The sequence below is a fragment of the Chiloscyllium plagiosum genome, chromosome 33, assembly GCF_004010195.1.
Source record: "Chiloscyllium plagiosum isolate BGI_BamShark_2017 chromosome 33, ASM401019v2, whole genome shotgun sequence".
Taxonomy (NCBI): domain Eukaryota; kingdom Metazoa; phylum Chordata; class Chondrichthyes; order Orectolobiformes; family Hemiscylliidae; genus Chiloscyllium; species Chiloscyllium plagiosum.
In genome coordinates, this window is record NC_057742.1 from 32527889 (window position 1) to 32547184 (window position 19296).

Consider the following 19296-nt stretch of genomic DNA (forward strand, 5'->3'; position numbering starts at 1 on the left):
AGTGCCATCTGCCATCCACCTATGAGGCTGACCTCTCTTGTTGCCAGCGTCAACATTTTGCTCTGGAGGAGGTCACTTTGGCCATTTCTCCCAAGTGGCACTGTCAGGTTTTTGTTTGGTAACTGTCCTGGGAGGCTTTACAATGTTAAAGGCAATAAATCTACACATGTTGTTGCTTTTGAGTTGTGTATATCAAGTGATTCACTGGGGGAAGAAGTGGAGCTCCTGTTGTTGAATTACTGTGTGGGGCTAAGCTGAAAGGTACAGTAGCTGGGAAGGGAAAAAGACTCAGCCAAGGGCGTTCACAACTGATGAGATGATCTGTCAGTTGGTGCAGCTGGAACATGCAATGGCAGTAATTGGAGAAATGAAGCAATTCAAAAAACTATGCAAATCCCTGGAGCTGATTTGGATCAGCTGTTCTCCTTTGGTTGCTGTTTACCTCTTTGATTTGAACTACTGTTGCCAATAATTCAGCTCCAAGGATGGTGGGGCAGTGCAGACTTGTGCTGTATTCAAACAAAGCATTAACAATGACTATCCTGGCAATTATGTAGTGTGACATATAGCTAGGCAGTAAGCAATGATCAAAATGCATCCAACGAAAACGTTGGTCACTTTTGTATCCTCAGGGTAAATATTTTAGCACAATTAAGAACTAGTGGTATTTTCTACCTCAGCCTGCATACTTGTCTATTCTTGAACAAGGTGCCATTCCTGTGTAGGAATACTTGTTCAGCCCACGTGTAACCATGTGCAATTTTAAAACATAGCTAAATTAATGGCAATCTCAATCACTGAACAAAAGGACAGCGAGAGCTGTATTCATTTATGGAAAAAGTACACTTTTACAGCTGTAAATGCAGAGTTGACATGACTTATCACTGGCAATATTGGCAGGTGAAAGGTTAAGGTATTTACACAGTATTTCTTTGTCTGCTATTTGAACGGGGGCATTTACCACTGGAAAAGGATCAGTTTCACAAGCAAATTAAGTTATCAGATCCACTGTCCTGCAAATGTGTTAAACATTTGTCTAATTTGAGTTTGCTGCATTTAGTTCTGGGCATTATGGGCTACAATTTAATAGAACATGCTCCAGCCTATTCTGTGTATCATCATAACATAAGAACTAGGAGCAGGAGGAGGCAATCCAGCCCTTCGACACTGCTCCGCCATTCAATTAGATCATGGCTGATCTTCTTGCGGACTCACCCGCACATTCACCGTATCCCTTAATTCATTTATTGTTCAAACAAAATCTCAGCTTTAAAAATGTTTACTGAACTAGCATCAACTACTTCACTGGGCAAGAAATTCCATACATTAAAAACTCTCTGGGTGAAGAAGTACCTTCTCAATTCAGTCCTAAATCTGCTCCCTCTAATCTTGAGACTATGCCCTCTTGTCCTATCTGCATCTAACAGTGGAAACATCCTATCTACTTCTATCGTATCTATTCCCTTCATAACTTTATATGTTTCTATAAGATACCCCCTCCATTCTCCTGAATTCCAATGAATATAATCCCACTCAACTCAGTCTGTCCTCATAAGACAAGCCCCTCCGCTCCAGAATCCGCCTAGTGAACCTTCTCTGCACCCCCTCCAGTACCAGTAAGTAAGGAGACCAAAACTGCACACCGTTCCAGAGGTGGCCTCACCAGCAACTTGTATAGCTGCAACATAACCTCTCTGCTCTTAAGCCCAATCCCTTTAGCAATGAAGAACAAAATTCCATTTGCCTTCCTAATTATCTGTTGTACCTGCAGACCAAACTTCTGTGATCATGAAGCAGCATTGGCAGAGTGATGGCTCTCTGATCACCGAGGTAGCTACTCAATGAGAAGAGTGTCTGTGGAAGGCACTTTCTGAAATTCCCCACATGGCCGACACTGGGGAGTTAGGAGGTGAGTTACTCGCTGCAGATGGTTACACTTGGTGTGTCTTGGTGTGTTTGGGGGGGAAGTGGGGGACACCGAATGCCCCTCCATAATAATGGCCTTATGGCTGTGGCCACTTTCTATATTTTAAACACTGCAAGGTCTTCAGAGAGTCTCCCTCTTGAGGTGCTGCCCCCTTTCCCCACCAATGACAGTAGAGTTGCTAATCTTTCACTGACTTCCTATTGACTCCCCAGCTTGAGAAGCTCACCTAACCTTAATTCAACAAGGCCTCTGAAGACCACTACTGGGTTGGCCTGTTTCCTTCAAACTCTTCTCGATGGTGCTGCTTTTTCCAATTCAAGGCCCAATTTTCTTCTCAGCATGTTACTCAGGACCCAGGAATGAAAAGTCATCCCCATTTCCCAGGAAGGGTTTTGTGGCCCAGCCCCCTTCCATTTGCCCTTTTGTCCCCTGAGTTTCTAATCAATCTTATGCTATGATATCAGTGTGGGGTTAAGTCCTGAGTACTATCTGCAGAGATTGAACCCAAACTTTGGTGTTATTCTGCAAAATGCACTTTAGGTATCTAAACTCAGCAATCAACCCAACAGAACAATACCTAGATTAAATGGTCAAATTGTGAAGACAGGTTGCATAGGCCATGTTTGGGCATTCCTCTGTGTATGAAAAATTGAGGGATGATCTAATTCAGATGTGTATAATGATGAAAGTGCTGTGGATAGAAACAGTTTCCTTCAGAGTCATGGTTCCTTCAGGGATAAAATTAGATTATGGCCATTCAAAGGTGATTTTAGGAAGAATTTCAGCAAACCAAGGTTAGTGGAAATCTGGAACAATCTGCCTTAAAAGATTGAGACCACTGCTTAATTGAAAGACCTCAACTGAAATCAATGGATTTTTGTTAGACTGCTTTTTTTTTTAAAAGGGTTATGGAACCAAGGCAGAGAGATGAATTTCAGATCCAAGTCAACCATAAATTAGATAGCAGGGAAAACTTGATAGGCTGAATGGCCAACTCCTAAATTCTAGACTTTAAACCAATCTGGCTGCTTGTGCTCAACATAACACAGTGACATGTTGGCTTCAGATATGACGACCAGTTATTCTGTGAATAGCTCTTTCACACTAGTGATTTGCATACAGGTAAAGTGTAACGATAAATTTGCTTTTAACAAGTTATGGACAATTGTTTCTGTTTGCTAACTTTAACATGCAAACTAAAATTGAGTCTCAGGTGAGATTCTGTAGTTTGCTTAGTTTCTTCACCAAGCATGGGAGACAATTCGACTTCTTTGGCTAATTTTCACCTCTTCCTCAGTTACCCTGTACTGTTGACTCTTCCTGTCTGGTTCTCAGGCATGCGATATTTTCTAGTTTCTCAGCCTATTGATTGACATTTTATGGTTGGACCTGAACCATGAGTGTCCACAAGCAATTCAATTTCCACTGCTAAGCTTGCTCCAACTTTATCTGCAAGCTGATGCAGCACTGCTAAAGCTCCAGGTCCAAAAATACCCTAACTAGTCACAATTATCATTAATGCTTCAAGTACAAATTTATAAACTCTTAACACTTACCAGATAAAACTGTAATTGCCCTGATGGGTTTTCTGACTTCCATTCATTTACTCACTGACAAATATTGCCTTGTGAATTTTTAAAGTAAACTGTTGTGGTTGATGTCCAACTTTGAACCCTCTGATCTGCCAAAGGATGCAAACATTACAATATTGGACATATATCAATCCATTGGACTGTCTTCCAGTGTTTACTGTTGGGACAATGGCAGCAAGGATGTCTACCTACTACTTTGGGGTTGCCATTCCTTTCATTGGGGTGCAGCCATTTCCATTTAAGAATAGAGTTGACAGCTGTGCTCTTCTAATTGGAAGCCTCTTCCAAATTGTGGGAATTTTCAGATAATGCAACAACTTTAAATGGTAACACCTGAATTTGGCATTGCACATTAATGTTTGAAAATAGCCTTATCCAAAATTTGCCCTATCGCAACATTATCTGCCACAAATTCATTTCAAGAACTCCTGGTCCACAGTGGCTTGATCTTTGTAAAGCTGCTTGTCTTCACCTACTCAGCTTAACACTGCAAATTCCAACTCAACCATCATGCTGCTGTCGTGTTACATTGACCTTACTTCAGCCTTTCACAAGTGATCCATTCACAACAAATTCACTTGCAAGCCTTTATTTTTATTTACGGATTTGTCCATGGGTTTTTTTTCTTCATGATAACTCTGTAATCTCTGCAATGGGGCAGCATGGTGGCTCAGTGCCTCTCAGCACCAGGAACCCAGGTTTGATTCCACCCTCAAGCAACTGACTGTGGAGTTTGGCACATTCTCCCCTTGAGCGTGGGTTTCCTCTGGGTGTTCCGGTTACCACCTCTAATCCAAAGATGGTACAGGTTAGGTTGATTAGCCATGCTAAATTGCTCATGTCCAGGAATGTAGAAATGCAAGTAGTGGGTGAGTTTGAGTGGAATGTCTTTTGGAGGGTTGACACGGACCTGAATGGCCTGATGCCCCCTTGTAAGGATTCTACAATCTCAAATGTCATAGCATACTTCGCTATTCTGGGTCACATACTTCACTATTCTGGGCCACAGTAATGTGTTTTTGAATTCCTTTTCTAAATTTCAGCAGCTTGTTTCACCTTGTGTCTTTATGACTTTGCATAGAATCATAGACTCTCTACAGTGTGGAAACAGGCCCTTCAGCCCATCAAGTCCACACCAATCCTCCAAAGAGTAACCCACCCAGACCCATTCCCCTACTCTTTGAACCTCTATTTACCCCTGATCAATGCAATTAACCTACACATCCTTGAACACTATGGGCAATTTAGCATGGCCAATTTACTTAACCTGCACATCTTTGGATCATGGGAGGAAACTAGAGCACCTGGAGGAAACCCACACAGACACTGGGAGAATGTGCAAACTCCACACAGACAGTTGCCCAAAGCTGGAATCAAACCTGTGTCCCTGGCACTGTGATGCAGCAGTGCTAACCACTGAGCCACTGTGCCACCCTGGTGGTGATTTCGATGATGCTGGAAATCAGATGCAATACCAGATGTTGCTGGAGAAACTCTGCATGTCTGGCAGCACCTGTGGAGAGATAGCATCCGACGAGCAGCAAAATCGACGTTTCGGGATAAAGCCCTTCATCAGGAATAATAATTATTCCTGATGAAGGGCTTTTGCCCGAAACGTCGATTTTGCTGCTCGTCGGATGCTGCCTGAATTGCTGTGCTCTTCCAGCACCACTGATCCAGAATCTGGTTTCCAGCATCTGCAGTCATTGTTTTTACCTGTAGAGAGATAGCAGATTTAACACAAACATAGAAGATGGGAGACCAAAACTGCCCACAGTATTCTAGGTGTGGCCTCACCAAGGCCCTGTATAACTGCAACAATACATCCCTGACCTTGTACTCAAAACCTCTTGCAATGAAGGCCAACATACCATTTGCCGCCTTTATTGCCTGCACCAACATGCATACCTTTATCCCAAGTTTAATTACTACTCCTACCAAACACTAATGACATGATGGGTCATCAAATCTAATTGCACTTCACAAGAGGTCACACTTTTTCATTTGTCATACCAATCTGGACTTGGAAAGTGCCTCTGACAGTTCTGTTACAATTAAGTTCCTCCTTTCCTGTACCCTAGATTGAGTTCATGGACTTCTCAGCAATGTTAATGGCATTATGGTCACTCTCTCCAAAGTTCTCACCTATCACTAAATCTCACACCTGGCCTTGTTCATTACCAAGTACCAGATCCAGTGTGGCCTCCCCTCTTGTCGGCCCTCGGACATACTGTGTCAGGAAACTCTCCTGTACACATTGGACAAAAACTGATTCATCTGACATACTAGAGTTATAGCATTTCCAGTCAATTTTGGGGAAGTTAAAATCCCCCATAATGACCACCATTATCTTTTCACTCCTACCCAGAATCGTTTTGTCAATTCTCTCCTTTACATCCCTGGACCTTTGAGGAAGCCGATAAAAAAAACTCCCAGCAGTGTGACCTCTTCTCTCCTGTTTCTAACTTCAGCCCATACCACCTCATTAAACGAGTCCTCGTCAAAGGTTTTTTCAGCCATACTATCCGTGACTAACAAAGCCACACCTCCCCCTCTTTTACTGCCTTCCCTGATCTTAAGGAAAGATCTAAACCTTGGAACCTGCAACATCTGTTCCTGACCCTGCTCTATCCATGTCTCTGAAATGGCCACAACGTCGAAGTCCCAGGTACCTATCCATGCTGCAAGCTCACCTATGTTATTCCGGACACACCTGACGTTGAAGTAGACACACTTCAAACCAGCTTGCTGTCTGCCAGCACACTCCTGTGACCATGAAATCTTGTCCCTGTCCTCCTTACACTCATCCTCCTGTGCACTGCAACTACAACACAGGTTCCCATCCCCCTGTTGAGCTAGTTTAAACCCACTGAATAGCACCAGCAAATTTCCCATCCAGGATATTAGTATTCCTCTGGTTCAAGTGAAGACTGTACTGTTTGTAGAGGTTCCACCTTTCTCAGAATGAGCGCAATTATCCATATACCTGAAACCCTGCCTCCTGCACCATCCCACGTGTTCAGCTGATATCTCTCCCTGTTCTTCATCTCACTATCGCTTGGCATAGGTAATAAACCAGAGATAACTGTTTGTTCTAGCTCTCAGCTTCCCCCCTAGCTCCCTGAAATCCTGCCTTACATCCCTCTCCCTCTTTCTATCTATGTGGACCACAAATTACATCCCTCTCCCTTCAGGACCCCAAAGACACGATCCGAGACATTACAAACCTTGGCACCTGGGAGGCAACACACCAACCGTGAGTCTCTTTCATTCCCAACAAACCACCTATCTGACTCTCTAACTATTGAGTCCCCAGTGACTAACACACTCCCCCTTTTTCCCTCCTTCCCTTCTGTGCAATTGGGACATACTCTGTGCCAGGGACCAGCACCAGTGCATCTTTGATTTAAAGTGTTGTCTATCCTGTCTGGTCTCTGTTACTTCCGGTTCTGTGCCTAAGTGATTTGTATATAGGGGCTGAAGAAGGGCTAATGCCCGAAACGTTGATTCTCCTGTTCCCTAGATGCTGCCTGACCTGCGCTTTTCCAGCAACACATTTCCAACCCCAATACATGCCCCTGGTAAGCCGGCCCGACCCCCCCATCCCCAAACTGTATCCAAAACGGTATACTTGTTTTTCAGGGGAACGACCACAGGGGATCCCTGCACTGACTGTGTCTTTTTTTCCCCCTCCTAACAGTTACCCACTTTTCTTCATGCCTAGGAGTAATTATTTCCCTGTAACTCTTCTCTATCACAGAGTCTGCCTCCCGAATGATCTGAAGTTTATCCAGCTCCAGTTCCCTTACGTGGTCTTGGAGGAGCAAGAGTTGGGTGCACTTCCTGCAGATGTACTTGGATGGGATACTAATGGTGTCCCTCACCTCAAACATCATGCAGAAGGAACATTCCTCTCCCTGCACTGCCATCCCTGCTCTCCTCCTTATCAGATAGTAAAAAAAAAAGCTTACCTGATGTGTCCCTGGCGTTTAAGGTTGGAGGAGGTGGATGGGTGGGAGGCCCTACAGGATAGAGTCTCTGGTTTAGAGAAAACACATTTATATAGCTGAAGGGGGAGAAAAGGCCCTCCTTTCCCAGAAACCTCTGCTCTCCGAGGTAAGCTTTTAAAGATTTCGGGATTTAAAGGTTTAAGGCAGGAAAGAGGATTAGATTAGATTACATTACATTACAGTGTGGAAACAGGCCCTTCGGCCCAACAGGTCCACACCCCTACATTTACCCATTACCTAACACTACGGGCAATTTAGCGTGGCCAAGTCACCTGACCTGCACATCTTTGGATTGTGAGTTGAGGATTCAGATCTGCCATGATCAAATTGAATGGCGGAGCAGACTTGATGAGCCGAATGGCCTAGTTCTGTTCCCATGTCTCATAGTCTTCTATGAATTCATTTTGCCTTATTGCTGCTGGAGTCTGTGGCTTAGGAGAAGATGGCAGAATCTTTGGGGTGGAAGGGGACTGTAAATGTTATATCGTGTCAAAGCAGTGCTGTATCCAAGTCGGTGAGTTAAGACTTGGTAACACTTGAGCCTCGGCTCACAAGGTACTGGGACTCCAGAACCACAGCGCAAAAACTCAAGGCTGCTGCGCAGTACTGAGGAAGTGCTGCATGGAGGGTGTGATGTTAAAAACGAGGCTCCATCTTTCTGCTTGAAGATCCTAATTTTGCAGAAGACAGATGCTTTATTCTCATCTTTATTCCTCAATCAACATTGAAAAGACCTTCTGTGAATATTAAAGAATGTATTAGGTTGTAGATTCGTTCACCGAGCTGCTGTAAATTTCTGCAAATGTTTTATTGCCTCGCTAGGTGACATAGTCAGTGCGTCTTTGATTTAAAGTGTTGTCTATCCTGTCAGGTCTCTGTTACTTCCGGTTCTGTGCTTAAGTGATTTGTATATAGGGGCTGAAGGAGGGCTTATGCCCAAAACGTCGATTCTCCTGCTCCTAGGATGCTGCCTGGTCTGCTGTGTTTTTCCAGCGCCACATTTTTCAACTCTGGTCTCCAGCATCTGCAGTCCTCACTTTTCTCCTGATTTGTATATAGGGCCCAGTTCAATGTGTCTATTGATTTTAGTTCCGGCTGGAGTGCCAGGCTTCAAGAAAGTCTCTCGCCTGTCTCTGTTTGCCTGTGCTATGATGGTTACGTTGTCTGTGTGGTTGGAAATGAGTGTGCTAGTCATGCCTGGCAGTGGTGAGCTGATGTTCGTACACTCATAGTCAGTTTTATTCCTGTTTGGCCTATGTAGTGCTTTTCACAACCCTTGCAGGGTATCTTTTACATAACGTTTGTTGTGTTGGATGTGAGTGTTGGATCTTGACCTTTTGTGAGGAGCTGGTGAAAGGTGTTTGATTGCTATCAGGATTCCTAGGGGTCTGCGTAGTCGGGTAGTCATTTCTGATCTGTCTTTGATGTACGGTATAGTCACTATTGCACCTGGTCATGTAGTGTTTTTTCTTCTTTTAGGTTTATTGGTAAGTATCGGAGGATAGTGCTGTTGGGATACCCATTTCATTTAAATCCCTTGAGTAAGTGCTACGGTTCTGCCTTCTGCAGTTCTGGGTTGCTGCAGTGTGTCCTTGCTCATTTGCATAGTGTCCAAATGCAGGTCCGTTTGTGGGTGATGGGGTAGTTGTGTTATAGTTCAGTATCTGGTCTGTATGGGTGTTCTTCCTGTACACATTGGTCTGGAGTTCATTGGTAGGTGTGCATTCCACTAATACATCCAGGAAGGGGAGTCTCCTTTCGGTGAACTGGTAAGTGATGACCAAAGGTATCTACCAAACGTACATAACTAGAAGAAACCCACCACCACATTAATAACTTCTTCACAGGAATAAAGTTCATGAAAGAGGAGGAAAACAACAGCAGACCCTCCTTCCTGGATGTACTAGTGGAATGCACACTTACCAGTGAACTCCAGACCAGTGTGTACAGGAAGAATACCCATACAGACCAGATACTGAACTATAACAGCAACTACACCAGCACCCAGAAACTGAGCTGCATTAGGACGCTATTCAAATGAGCAAGAACACACAACAGCAACCCAGAACTGCAGAAGGGGGAACAGTAGCACCTATTCAAGGGATTTAAATTAAATGAGTATCCCAACAGTACGATCCTCCAATACTTAGCCAACAAACCTAAAGAAGAAAAACACTACATGACCAGGCGCAATAGTGACTATACCATACATCAAAGACAGATCAGAAATGACTACCTGACTACGCTGACCCACAGGAATCTTAATGGCCTACAAACCGGCAAACACCTTTCACCAGCTCCTCTCAAAGGTTAAAGAGTGGACACCCACGTTCAACAGGACGGACGTTATCTGCAAGATACCTTCCAAGGGTTCTGAAAAACATTAAATATGACAAACAGGAAGAAAGCTGAGTGCACAAACATCAGCTCGCCACTGCCAGACACAACTAGTACTCTCTCTCGTTTCCAACCACACAGAAAACAAAGGACACAATGTCAACTGGGACAATGTAACCATCTGAGCACAGGCAAAACAGAGACCAACCAGAGAATTCTTTGAAGCCTGGCACACCAATCAATAAACACATTGGTTTGTGTATGGAATCCAGTTCATTCAGATACAGAACCGGAAGTACCAAAAAGCAGAGACACATGCATACCAGGCAGTATAGACCACTAACGCTTTATCGAAGATGCACTGATGATGTCACCTAGCGAGGTGATGAAACGTGTGTAAAAAACCACATCAGGTCGGCAAATGAATCTAAGATCTCATCTACAACCCAAGCTACAAATCTTTTCAAAGTCTCTAAAGAATGTATTGACATAGTGGACCCAACAGGGCTTTTGCCTCCGTCTAGATTATATCCACACAGATGCAAGTTGGCGAAACTGTGTACGAGTACCAATATCTTTCCAAATAAAAAAAAAAGCCATAGCATTATGCCAGACCTTTTCATATGATTGGTGTGTTTACATATAATACAAAAGAAAGTAACACACAACGTTTTTTTCTTTGTCATCTGTCTGTCACTTGCACATGTGTGTGCACATGCAACCCCCCCACCCCCACCTTAAAGGGATTACTTAGAGCTAATGAGTGCCATGTGCTTTTCTTCAAGATTCTGCACAACTTAGAGGGAACAATGCCTCCAATCACAAAGCCAAGTCCTCCAGATCCCTGTACTCCCCTGCAAGACATCTGACCACCCCAACACACCGAGAGTCTTCTCAGAGTCCTATAGCACCGAGACAGGTCCTTTGACCCAAACTGGTCCATGTCGACCCAAATGTCCATTCACACTAACCTCATTTCCCTGCACTTAGTCCATATCTTTCTAATCCTTTTCCTATCTGTGTATTTGTCCAAATGCCTTTTAACGTTAATGTACCCGTCTCAACCACTTCTGCCGGTAGCTCATTCCATATGCATACCACTGTCTTTTAAAAAAAAAAAATTGCCCCTCAGGTTCCCTTTTATTCTTTCCCCTCTAACCTTTAAACTGATGTCCTCTAGTCCTCAATTCCCTAACCCTGGGAAAAGGATTGAGTGCATTCATCCTGTCCATGCCTCTCATGAATTTTACACCTCTGTAAGATCCCCCCTCAGTCTCCTACACTCTAAAGAAAAAAGTCGTAGTTTGTCCAACCTCCCCATAACTTAGACTGTTGAGTCCTCGCAACATCATTGCAAATTTCTTCTTCACTCTGTTTCCAGTTTAATAACATCCGTCCTACAGCAAGGTGACTAAAACTGAACACTACTCCAAGTGCAGTCTCAGCAACATCCTGTACACCTGCATCATAACTTCTTTACTCAATGCCCTGACTGCTGCCTTCACTGCCCTGTCTACTGTGACTACATTTTCAGAGAACGGTGCACTTGAACTCCGAGGTCCCTGTGTTCCCACTACACTTCTTAAGGCCCTACCATTCACCAAGAAAGTCCCACCTTGATTTGATTTTCCAAAATGCAAGACCTCATACTTAACTATATTAAACTCCCTTTGCCACTTCTCAGCCCACTTCCCCAACTGATCAAGGTCCTGCTGCAATTTCTTATCTCCCTCACTGTCCATGATACCAACTATATTGTCATCTGCAAACCTACTAATCGAGCTTTGTACGTTCTCATCCAAATCATTGATATAGGTAAGAAACAGTAATGGGCTCAGCACCGACCCCTGAGGTACACCACTAGTCACAAGCCTCCAGTTTGACAAGCATCCTTTCACTATTCCCCTCTCCTTCATACCATCAAGCCAATTGTGTATCCAATTTACCAGCTTCCCCTGGATTCAAGGTGATCTAACCTTTGAGAGCAGCTTACCCTATCCAAGGCCTTACTGAAATCCATATCAACACCGTCTATCGATCTGCCCTTGTTAACCTTCCTGGTCACTTCATCACAGAACTCTAACAAACTCGTGAGGCATGATCTACTATGCACAAAGCCATGATGACTATTCCTAATCAAACCCTGTCTTTCTAAATGCATGTATATCTTATCCCTCAGAATCTTCTCAAGTAACTTACCTACCACAGCTGCTAGACTTACTGGTCTATAGTTCCTATGATGTTCCTAGCAGCCCTTTTGAAAAAGGGCACAATATTCACTACCCTTCATTCATCTGGGACCTCACCCATGGCCAATGACGATGCAAATATATCAGCCAGGGTCTCAACAATTTCTTCTCTAGCCTCTTGCAGTGTTCTTGGATAAATCTGGTCAATACCAGGAAATTTATCCACCTTCATACACTCTAATATGTCCGACACCATCTCTACCGTGATACGGACTGTCCCCAACATATCACCACTCACTTTCCCAAGTAGTTATGTCTTTCTCCATGGTGACCGCAGGAGAAATGCTCATCGAACACCATCTCCTGAGGATCTACACATGTCCACTTTGGTCCTTGAGGGGTCCTAATCTCTCTCTCTTTATTCTTTTTCTTTTATTTACAAACCTCTTTGAATTCACCCTAATCTTCTCAGTCAAGGCTATCTCTTGCCCATTTTTTGCCCTCCTGATTTCCTGCCTGAAAGTCTTCCCCAGTTTCCCTGCATATTTGTTCCTCTAATTCCAATTGGCTATTTGGGGGCCTATAGTACAACCCCAATTTGCCAGCGTTCCCATCTTATTTCTTAGCTACCATAAAGACTACTTGGATGATCCTTCAGTTATTTCATCTCTGATTAAGGCGAGTATCACAGCAGTAATCAACATGCAACTCCCCCTCCCCTCCTTCCACCATCTCTGTCCCGTCTAAAGCACCCGTACCTTGGCACATTAAGCTGCCACTCCCGTCCCTCCCTTAGACATGTTTCTGTAATGGCTATTCCCACATACCTATCCATGCCTTGGGATCATCAGCCCTACCTGTCAGCTCCCCCCATCTTGTATTGAAATTGATGCAATTTAATCCAATAGGCATTCCTCACTCCCTGTCGTGTTCCAGCATGGCCTGTCTTTTCAGCTTAATATTTCTGATTACTGTCTCCTTTGAGGCTCACACTTGCTTTGCTGCTGTTTAGAATCCCATCCCACCCCCCTGGTCAATCTAGTTTAAACCCTCCCATGCAGCATTAGCAAAACTGGCTAAGATATTGGGCCTCCTTCAGTTCAGGTGCAAACCTCTTGAACAGGTCACCTCTGCCCCAGAAAATATCCCAATGATCTAAAGATTTGAATCCCTGTCCCTTTCTGATCTCCTTGAGGTCTCAGAATTCTCCCAATCAAGGTATCCAATTGATCATCCAGCACCTGAAGGCTCTAATCTCAACCTACAATACTGAGGTTTCTGATTTGCTCCTCTGTGCCCCCCATGTTCCTCCTAGAAACTTCAGTCCATTCCTAAGGTCTATGGCCTTCTGACTGCTTGACCTTCAAACACCTGCCCCCAGAATCGATTCTCTCACAGTAATCCCTGCCTGACTGAAAGCAAAGCCTGTCGTTGGGGCTTATTTCCAGACAGGGAGCCTATCTGTGACAGCAGTCCCTGCCTTCTGCATTCCCTGAGCTTTGCTGGCCCTCTTACGATTTCACATAGATCGAATGTTGAAACGACCCTCTGTGTCAGAGAGCTAGCTCTTGGAAATGCCCACAAACGACAAACATCTGAAATCTGTGCACAAAGGCAACTGGGTCAGTGTTGGGTAATTCAATTACAGTAATGTTTTTGGTTGATACTTTGCATGGAGTATCTATTGCAAAAACATTAGTATATCTTCTTTTCCATTACCAATGCATTTATGATGAAACAACAGAGGAAGAATGTCAGGCAGTTTCTGGTCAGAATTAGATGTTATGTTTCCTGATTATTGTTATGCAAATAAATAATAGTGAACGGAAGCTAAATTCATCCCATTTCCTAATGGTGTTTGCATTTGAGGTCTGATGTTACTGATAGAAATTTGTACATTGTTTTTGGGAGGAGTCAACTGTAGTTTGCTAATCAAACTTCTATAGTCCTACAATTGACCATGTCTGTGTTTACATTGTAATTGCTATAGAACATCTTAGAATTAGCATTTTTTTACCACTTGATTTTACAGCTATGTTAAACTGTTCTTGCTGGTGAGTAAAATGTCTGAATCCATTTGGAAATTGCAAAAGAAATAGCATGTTTTTGTTATGTGGCCTTTTGTGTCCTCAAGATATGACAATGTGTTTTACATTGATAATTACACATTGCAGTTTTGGTGTTGCTTATTTCAGAAAGACGGTAAATGAAGACGGTGATGAAGGCAGCTCAGAGAAGGTTTGCTAGATTGATTTCTGGAATGAGTGGGTTGCCTGATGGGGAATGATTGGACAAGCTGCACAAACACTCAGTGTCTGCTTTAGATGCAGGAGATTCCACACAATCACATAGACAGAAATGTGCACAGTTCCTTAGAACCATGTCGAGAAAGAGCTGCTATGCAGATGAGCAGAAACTGGGTCAAAGTATTCTTATAACAAAGCTTCAGCAAAGCAAGGCACCTGACAAGCTCCAGCAAACCACATCTTGCTGCACCACCCTGTGTTGCAGACCACACCATTCTCTATGGCTTTGAGTCTAAGAATTGCAGCCTCTTTGTTTTTAAAATTGTGGCATGAAACCAATGTACGGTTGTTATTCTGATACCTTGTAGGAATATTTCAGAAAAATTTAATTCTACTTGTGATTAGTCTATGATGGCTGAAGCAAGTATCCTGTCCAGAGCCATGTATACCTTACAGAAGTGCAGTATTTTAATAGAGGTGGTTGGTTTTGCAACTTCACATAACTTTGCTTGGTATTTTGCAATGGAAGGAATTTCAGCTAATTAATACTCTGACATGAACGTTCCCTTGTGTGACTATGACCGTGGGTTGGGTAGACCGAAACAGCAGCATGGATCCAGGCTTTTAAACCCTTAGAATGACTGCATTGGGTCAGGTATCCCTAACAACACCCACATAGAGCAAATACTCCCCATCAGATGTCAAGCCTGAACTTAGAACCAGGGCTCAGCATTCTCCGGTGGTTATTTAACCAATCTGGACTTTTTTGATTCAATTAACAAAAACATTTTTTTTTTGGTGCTGGAAAAGCACAGCTCGTCAGGCAGCATCCAAGGAGCAGAACAGTCGACATTTCAAGCATATTCCCTTCAGGAATGATGGCATGGCCCAAAGGGGCTGAGAGATAAATGGGAGGGGAGTGGGGCTGGTGGGATGATAGCTGGGAATGCAATAGATAGATGGGGGTGGGGGGTTGCGCGGGTGGTGATTGATGAGGTAGACATGAGAAGAGAGATGGACAGGTAGGATAGTTCAAGAGGGCAGTGCTGAGTTGGAAGGTTGGATCTGGGGTAAGGTGTGGAGAGGGCAAGTGAAGAAATCGACATTGATCCCATGAGGTTAGAGGGTTCCAAGATGGATGATGAGCCGTTTTTCCTCCAAGCGTTGGGTGGCTAGTATTTGCTGGCAGAGGAGGCCCAGGACTTGCATGTGCTTGGCAGAGTGGGAGGGGGAGTTGGTGGTTGGCCACAGGGAGGTGGGGTTGCTTAGTGCATGTGTCCCAGAGATGTTCTCTGAAATATTCTGCAAGTTGGCTTCCTATCTCCCCAATGTAGAGGAGACCTTACAGAGAGCAGGAGAATCGACGTTTCGGGCATGAGCCCTTCTTCAAGAATGGCTCATGCCTGAAACGTCGATTCTCCTGTTCCCTGGATGCTGCCTGACCTACTGCGCTTTTCCAGCAACACATTTTCAGCTCTGATCTCCAGTATCTGCAGTCCTCACTTTCTCCTCGAAAACCTTACAGAGAGCAATGCTCACCAGATGATATGTGTGGACGTACAGGTAAATCTGTCAGATGTGGAAGGATCCTTTGGGGCCTTGGGTGGAGGTGAGGGGGGAGGTGTGGGCGCAGCTTTTGCACTTCTTGTGGTGGCAAGGTAAGGTGCAGGGGGTGGGCTGGTGGGGGCTGTGGACCTTACAATGGAGTCCTGGAGCGATTGGTCTCTCTGAAATGCAGATAGGGTGGTGAGGGAAATAGATCCCTCGTGGTTGGGTCTGTTTGTAGGTGATGGAAATGACGGAGGATGATGGAGAATCTCTCCTTTGTTCGGATTGGAGGAGTAGAGTTTCAAGGCGAAGGTGCGGGAAGTGGAGGAGATGCCCTGGAGGGCATTGTCGGCCATGTGGGAAGGGAATTTGCGGTCCTTGAAGGATGAGGCCATCTGGGATGTTCTATGGTGGAACTGTTCCTCTGAGAGTAGATGTGGCGGAGGAATTGGGAATAAGGGATAGTGTTTTTACAGGAAGCAGGGTGGAAGGAGGTGGAGTCGGTGGGGTTGAAGTAGATGTCAGTGTTGAGTCTGTTGCTGGAATTGGAGATGGAGGTATCCAGGAAGGGGAGGGAGGTGTCTGAGATGGTCCAGATGAACTTGAGGTCAGGGTGGAAGGTGCTGGTGAAGTTGATAAACTGTTTAAACCCCTCACAGGAACATGAGGGTGGAGCCTATACAGTCATTAATACAGCAGAGGAAAAGCTGGGGAATGGTGTCAGTGTAGCTGCGAAAGATGTACTGCTCCACGTACCCGACGAAGAGGCAGGTATAGCTGGGGTCCATGTGGGTGCCCATGGATACGCCTTTTTGGCCGGAGAAAGTGGGAGGATTGGAAGGAGAAATCGTTGAGGATGAAGTCCAGTTCACCCACTCAGTTGACAACTATTGGGTGAGTGTGTCAGTGGAAGGGTACTGGTTGGGTTAGTGGGAGAGGGAGAAACTGAGGGCTTAGAGGCCTTCATCATGGTGGATAGACGAATACAGGAACTGGATGTCCATGGTGAAGGTAAGGCGTTGGGGGCCAGGGAAACAAAAAACATGGAGGAGGTGGATGGTTTGGGGAGATTCTCAATCAAGGGGGACAGGACGGTGTCAAGGTATGCAGAGATAAGTTCAGTGGGGCAGGAGCAGGCTGAGACGATGGGTTGACTGGGGCAGTCAGGTTTGTGAATTTTGGATAGGATGTAGAACTGGGCGGAGTGGGGTTCCTGGTCTGAGGTTGGAGGCTGTGGATGGGAGATTCCCTAAAGTTGGGTTTGGAGCAGAGGGAGTGGAGGACTGCGTGTTGCAAGGGTGAGAGGGATGGACAGGTCGAGGTGGTCAGTGTCTCAACGGCAGCTGGAGAAGAAGAGATAGAGACCAGCACGGGGAGTCCAGGTGGATGAGGTGTGTTGGAGGGATGAGAAGAGGTCCACAGCTCCCACAAATTCACCCTCCACTCCCAACACCTACCTTTGCCACCACAAGAAGTGCAAAACCTCCGGCCACATCTCTTCTCTTTCTCCCCCCCCCCCCCACCACCACCACGTCCCAAGGATCCTTCCACATCCAACAGATTTGCCTGTACTTCCACACACATCCTCTACTGTATCTGTTGATCTCGGTGTGGTATCCTGTACATCGGGGAGATGGGATACCAACTTGTGGAACATTTCAAAGAACGTCTGAAGGACGCACACCAAACAACCTCATCGTCCTGTGGCTGACTGCTTCAACTTCCCTTCCCACTCCGCCAAGGACATGCAGATATCATGGGCCACCTCCACCAGCAAACTCTGGCCACCCGACACCTGGAGGAAGGAAGCCCCATCTTCTGTCTTGACGCAACCACGTGGGATCAATGCAGATTTCACCAGTGTCTTCATTTTCCCTCCCCCACCGTATCTCAGATCCAACCTTATAACTCAGCACAGCCCCCTCAATCTGTCCTACCTGTCCATCTCCCTTCCTTCCTATCTGTTCCACCCTCCTGACTTATTACCATCACCTCCCCACCTCCATCTACCTATTGCACTCCCAGCTATCTTCCCCCACACCCCCTCAGATTTATATCTCAGCCCCCTTAGGCCGCCACCTCATTCCTGATGAAGGGCTTGTGCCTGAAACCTCGATTCTCCTGCTCCTTGGATGTTGCCTGATTGGCTGTGCTTTTCCAGTACCACACATCTTTGACTTTGATCTCCAAGATCTGCAGTCCTCACTTTCTCCTATTTTATTAAAACACACAAGCATTCATAATGAGCCATATTGAGGTTAAAGCCTTAATGTATTAACTTACAGCTGGATGTAAATGCTGAGGCTCCCTTCCTAACAGGACTCTGCGTTTATCTACAGTGTGTGAGCTGCAGTGATTCATCAAAGCAAATTGCCACCAACATCTCATGGCCAACAGGAGCAGAAGATATAGAAACAGAATTAGGACATGCAGCCCATTGAATCTGCTCAACCATTTGATCGAAGTTAATGTTTCTCGACACCATTTTCATGCCGCCTTCCCATAATTCTTGATCCCCTTACTGATCAAGAACCTATCCTTCTCTGTTTTAAATGCACTCAATGACTTGGCCTCCACAGCCCTCTGTGGCAATGAGTCTCACTGGTTTAACCACCCCTCTGGCTGAAGAAATTCTTCCTCATCTCCCTTCTAAAGCATCTTTCCTTCGCTCTAAGGTTGTGCCCTCAGGTCATAGTCTCTCCTAGCGGAAACATCTTCTCCACTTGCCCTCTATCCAGGTGTCTTAGTATTCTGTATGTGTCAATGCAATCACCCCCACCCCCACCAAATCTATTCCTTATAAACTCCACTAAGTGCACACCAGGGTCCTCAGCCGCTCCTCTTATGCCAAGCTCTTCATTCCCATGATCATTCTTGTGAACCTTCTCTGGGCCCCCTCCAAGGTCAGCACATCTTTCCTTAGATATGGGGCCCAAAACTGCGCTCAATGTTCCAAATGCAGTTAACCTCAGCCATGTACAGTATATTCCTGTTCTTGCATTCTAGCTTTTTTGAAATGAATACTAATATTGCATTTGCCTTCCTAACTGCCTACTGAATCTGCATGTTAACTGTAAGAAAAGTTGTACTTCAGACTTCCAATGCCATTTCCCATTTTGAAAATAGTCCATGTCTCTCTCCTTCCAATCAAAGTGCTTAACCTCGCGCTTTCCACACTTTGTACTCCTTCTGCCACTTCTTCACCTACTCTCCTAGTCTCAGTGCTTCTGCAGTCTCCCCACTTTCTCAACACTACCCGTCCCTTCAACTATCTTTGCGCCCATCTTCAAACTTCGCAACACCGCCCTCAGTTCCTTCATCCAGATCATTTTATGTGTAACATCAATAGTTGTTGTCCCAACACTGACCTCTGTGGAACTTCACTAATCACCAGCTGCCATCCTGAAAAAGCCCCATTTATCCCCACTCTCTGCCAGTCAGCCAAAG

At 44.9% G+C, this 19296-nt stretch overlaps 1 long non-coding RNA gene across 2 annotated transcripts in view; it reads left to right on the forward strand.

Moving 5' to 3' along the window:
* The window catches only part of LOC122539998, a 38795-nt gene that overhangs the window by 14269 nt on the left and 5230 nt on the right, over nucleotides 1-19296 (forward strand). The window contains exon 3 of one of the 2 annotated variants that reach the window (XR_006309226.1): nucleotides 18189-18374. The exons of the other annotated variant lie outside the window; for it this stretch is intronic. This is a non-coding gene — a long non-coding RNA (uncharacterized LOC122539998). Of the gene's footprint in view, nucleotides 1-18188; nucleotides 18375-19296 lie in introns of those variants that run through there. 2 annotated transcript variants of the gene reach the window in all.